We start from the raw sequence: 5,357 nt of genomic DNA, 5'->3' as shown, positions 1-5,357 counted from the left end.
TCCTATTGGTTCTAATTCTTACTTACAACATCACTAATGTGAAAATATGTTTAATAGGAATGTATATGTATAGCCTATATCAGATTGCGCACCATCTTGGGGAAGGAGGTGGGGAGGGAGGGGGAGAAAAATTTAAAACTCAAAAGCTTATGGAAGTGATAGTTGATAAATCAAAATAAATTAATTTAAAAAAAGAAACCTCACAAAAACAGCATAGAAGGAGGAAAAAAAAAGAGAAAGCAAAACCAAAACAGAACAGAGGACAATATGCAATGTAATTTCCCCCTAAAGTTGTGACCAAATATGGAAGAATAAAAATCAGAAATCCCAGACCTCTTTTCTTCCTCTCCCCCTGAGATCTAAATGTTCTGGTCCATGTGGTGGGTGACTCAATATCTGCAATTCATTGTAGTAGGTTTCCCAGTGTAAAGAGGCAACAATGAGCAGCAATAGGACCAGGATCATCAGTACCAAAGTACAGCTGATGACTCCTCTAGCACAGTCACTGATTCCTCATGGGTCAGGGTCATCTGGAGTAAGGTACCTAAGATGCTACTACTTCTTGCTTACAGCCTGTCCGAATACCAATGTTGATACCTCTCATTGCTTCCCAGTCCACCAGTCAGTATGTCTCCCTCCTTGGGAACCCCAGAAACCTTTGCTGATGTCTTACCTTCTTTGACAGGGACTAGATAAGGACCCTGACTCACCTTCATCGAAGAACTCAGGATTGCCCCAAGTCAGCCGGAGGTTCCCCTTCCAGCTAAATATATGTTCACCATAGTTATGCAGAGACAGTTTCACCTTCCCCATGTCATTAGAAAGTAAAGCATCAAAGAAAATGTTAACAGGATTATAATTGTAAAAATGTCTTCCCATCAAAGGAGATTTCACTTCTGCTGTTATTTGCATATTTCATTCTTCATTTTCAAATTCTTGTATTCAGTCAATCAATAAACATTTATGAAGTGCAAAAAAAAAAAAAAAAGTAAAAACATCTCCCAACAATGCTACCTGTTGTTCCCCAAACCCTTTCCAGGAAGGAGTTGCTTAAATCATCCTGGGGAAAAGGAAGGGAACTTGAATTATTTCTTCAGGATGTATGGAGTGTTTTGAGAGGACGAGGACCTTGAGGACTAGGTGACTCTGTGTTAAGGATGGAATAAAGAATGGCCAGAGTTTCAACTGGAATCCTGTCCAAAAGTGGCTCATCTTTATCAGGTGGACTTCCTGGACTCTGGAACTGAAAAACTGCTACACCAGTGAGCCTTCTCCCTTCCTAGGGTGGCATTGATCTATCTCAAACATGGTCTGTGGGAGGTGGGACACCCAACTCTGGTGGTCAGAGGCATGTTGCCAAAGATATTGATTAATAAAGGTAGCCATCTTGCCCTTAGATGTGGTAAGAGGGCCAATCTGCCATTTGGGATCAGGTGGAAATCCAAATAGGATAGATGGGCATTAGAGTTAGCACTGAGGACTCATTGGGCAAAAGTAGCCACCTGGTCCTTATTTAGAGGGATCATATGGTCCTATGTCCAGCATAACATGGCTTCATGGTTCCCGTGTAAAGATTGTCAATAGACTGCTGCCGTTCTCTCTTTTTTAAAATAATAAGTAACATTTATATAGTGCTTTAAGGTTGGTAAAGTGCTTTAGAAATATTTTATCGTCACAACAACCCTTGGAGGTAAATGCTATTATTATCCCTATTTTACATATTTGGAAACTGAAGCAGTCAGTGGTTAAGTGACTTGCCTAAGGTCACACAGCTAGTAAGTGTCTGAGGTCAAATTTGAACTCAAGTCTTCCTGACTCCACATCTAACACTGTATATACTGTGCCACCTAGCTTCCTCAGATCTTACTAAGAATCCTAAAATAAATTGTGTACACATCATGTTGTAAATTGAATTGAAGTCCCAATGTGCTCTAGATCTCTACTTTCAAAGCAATCTGAGTGAACTTTTTCAAAATAATTTATTTTTAGTTTTCACCATTCACTTCCATAAGATTTTGAGTTTAAAATTTTCTCCCCCTCCCTCTCTTCCCCCCTCCCCAAGATGGCATGCAATCTGATATAGGCTCTACTTATACATTCATATTAAGCATATTTTCCCATTAGTCATGATGTAAAGAATTAGAACTGATGGGAGGAACCATGAGAATGAAGCAATAAAACAAAACAACAAAGGGAAGGGAGAGCAAATAGTATGCTTCCATCTGTATTTAGACTCTATAGTTCTTTCTCTGGATGTGGATAGCATTTTCCATCATGAGTCTTTTGGAGATGTTTTAGATCCTTGCATTGCTGAGAACGGCTAAGTTTATCAAAGTCAGTCATGGAGCAATGTGGCTGTTACTGTGTACAACGTTCTCCTGGTTCTGCTCCCTTCACTCAGCATCAGTCTATACAAGTCTTTACAGGTTTTTCTGAAGTCTGCCTGTTCATCATTTCTTATAGCACAACAGTATTCCATTACATTCATATACCACAACTTGTTCAGTCATTCCACAACGGATGGGCATCCCCTCAATTTCCAATCCTTTGCCACCACAAAAAGAACTGCTACAAATATTTCTGTACATGTGGGTATGCCATTCTTTTAATATCAGTCAAATTATTTGGTTTAGTAGAAGGCATATGATACAGCTGATGGGTGCTGACATGCCCCCCCTAGAAGGAGTATGTTGAGAAGTCACTTTGAGAAGCCAAAAGCTAAGAGTCATTTGATCTGAGTGCCCATGAAAGGCTCCACTTAGCCTAATCTTTATGGACAGAGACCTTCGAAAGCATAGACCCCAGAGAGTCATAAGGTGCCAGGGAGAGAGACTAACTAGGTGGTCTGCTTTAAGTATGCCAGGTCTATAGCCTATTCTGGGTTTCACTGGGAAGAGGCAGACTTGCAGGTTGCTCAGTAAACGGGGAAATAAGGGCCATCAGGATACCCAGTGAGCAAATGGGAATTCTCCAAAACCCAGAGGTAGTGGAAGAGTGTCATTGGAAACAACTCTGTTGTCCTCATGTATTCCCCCTTGAAACTTGGCTGAGCAAGGCTAAACACTGGGTTTTCTTGGGGTTGATTTCACACCCTTTGTCCCTCATATGAGCCACCATCAGATCTAAGCGCTCTGCCAAAGTGACCTCCTCCAGCTCAGTCAACATTATGCCATCAGTGTAGTGACAAGCATCAATGCCCTCAGGAAAGGAAGCCTCAGGACTTCTATCCACTAGCCTGACAGTATGAGGGAGTATTTAGGTAGCCCTGGGAAAGACAGTGAAAGTATACTGGACTTTTTCCCCGGTGAAGGCAAATGGCTTCTGACTAGCCACAGCACAGGAACAGAGAAAAAAAGTGTCAATGAGAGGTAGCTAGCCTCAAACTACTCACCAGGTGTCTGGGCTGGATCTGAGCCACCACATTGGTAAGGTCAGGAATGGATACAATGTGGATACGATAACATCATATAGCAGCAGTGGTTATGATGATATTATTTAGCTCCCAGTAGTCCACTGAAAGCCAACAGATGCGTTCCATGTTCCACACAGGCCCACAGGATTGTGGGAGTAAGGGGAGCTGGTAAAGGAAAGACCTTCAACTCCATCACTCGAACAGAAATAGCTCATCCTCATGGGAGCCAATATTGTTTCCTATTAATTTTATAGGATGGCTCAGGAAACTGAGGGTTTCCATTTGGCCCTACTCACAAGAATGAACACACAAATGATAAAACATTCATTAAGCTTTAACTATGTGCCAAGCACCGTGCTAAGAACTGAGGATACAAATAGCAAAAAGACAGTCCTTGATCTCAAGATGCTTCCAATCTAACGAGGGAAGACAATACATAAAAGGGAGCGAGGAAGTGGGAAGCAGGGAATGCACATGGCAGCATGGTTTAGAGATGACTGGGGAGTGATATGGAGGCCTAATTTTGGGCAATATAAGGGGAAACCAATCAGAGCCTGGAGTTGTTCTAAGGTCACAGTCAGAGACTCTGATGGGACGGGATTGAGGATGATGACTGGAGTACAGCTGGCATGGTATGAAGCTAGCAGGAATTGGCTTGAAGGTCAGGGTGCTTCCAAGGGCAAAATCCAAGGGACTGAGAGGAGAGGGATGAGGAGGAGGAGGGTGACAGTGGCTGAGGTTCAGCCATAATGAGATGTAATTGGCCAGGAAGTGACTTGGAGGCTTTGTTCTAAGCAATATAACGCCTATGAAATAACCAGTGTGTTTCCAGATGTAGAGTCTCAGGTTCCAATGGGAAGAAAAAGAAGAGAAGGAAGAAGATAGCCAGAGTCCAGGCACTATGGTTTGGAAATGGCCAGAAAGTAATGTGGAAGCCAGATTGTGTTCAAAGTAAGGCAAAACCTCCCCTATCAGAACCTAGGGTGGTTTCAGGGGCAAAGTCCATTGTTCTGGTGAGAGAGCAGATGAGTCCAGTGGCATGGTTTGGAAATGTCCAGTAAGTGAAAGGGAAGCCTGGTTCTCAGCAAAATCAGGCTAAAGTTGTGCTGTTAGAGCCCAGGATAGTGCCAGGGGTAGAGTCCAAGATTTTGGTTGGAGGGAGATTAGAAAGATGAGTATGGAAGCCTGAGGGCTGAAACCATGGTTTGGAAACGATGCCAAAAGGGTCCATACAATAATTCAGGGATTTTCTATCTCCATTTTATTGATGAGCAAACTGAGACTTGAAAAGATTAAGTTAGCTGGCTATTATGTTTTGAAGTGGGCATGTGGGAGGGAATTAAAAGGGGAGTAAGCTTTTATTAAACACCTACTATGTTCCAAGTACTGTGCCAAACGCTTTGCAAATATTATTTGATTTGACCCTCACAACAACCCTAGGAGTTAGGTGCTATTATTATCCCCATTTTAACCCCAGTGCAGGGCTGGGGGTGAGGGGAAAGGTAATATAAGATATGGAATGGGTCAAAATCATTCAGATTTTTTCCAGAATCACTCATGACCTCTCTCAGTTTCCTCGTCTGTAAAATGAAGGGTTCAGGCTAGATGACCTCTGAAATCCCTTCCTCCTCTAGATCGAGGATCTTATGTTCCTATAATTCCATTTTGAAAACAGTTAAGTTGCTTTTTAGCCTCAAAAATAAATGCCCCAACCTGACAGTTTTGAACATACAAGGACACCCACAGAAATCAAGAATAAACTAAAAGCAATGGCAGAGACAAACCAGGGCATATACCACTTTAAGACGAACTGAGAATTTCCAAGAAGTGATTTTAATGATCACCCTGGCAACCTGATGGTTTCCATGGAAACCACTGCGCAAGGAGTCTGAAGGTGAGCCAGGAATCAATAATGAAGGGTTCTATATGACTGCAGTGGGATGTT

This window comes from Vombatus ursinus, unplaced genomic scaffold (assembly GCF_900497805.2).
Source record: "Vombatus ursinus unplaced genomic scaffold, bare-nosed wombat genome assembly UNPS02004573.1, whole genome shotgun sequence".
Taxonomy (NCBI): Eukaryota; Metazoa; Chordata; class Mammalia; order Diprotodontia; family Vombatidae; genus Vombatus; species Vombatus ursinus.
The sequence above is the reverse complement of the archived record's forward strand: the minus strand, read 5'-3'. Positions refer to the sequence as shown.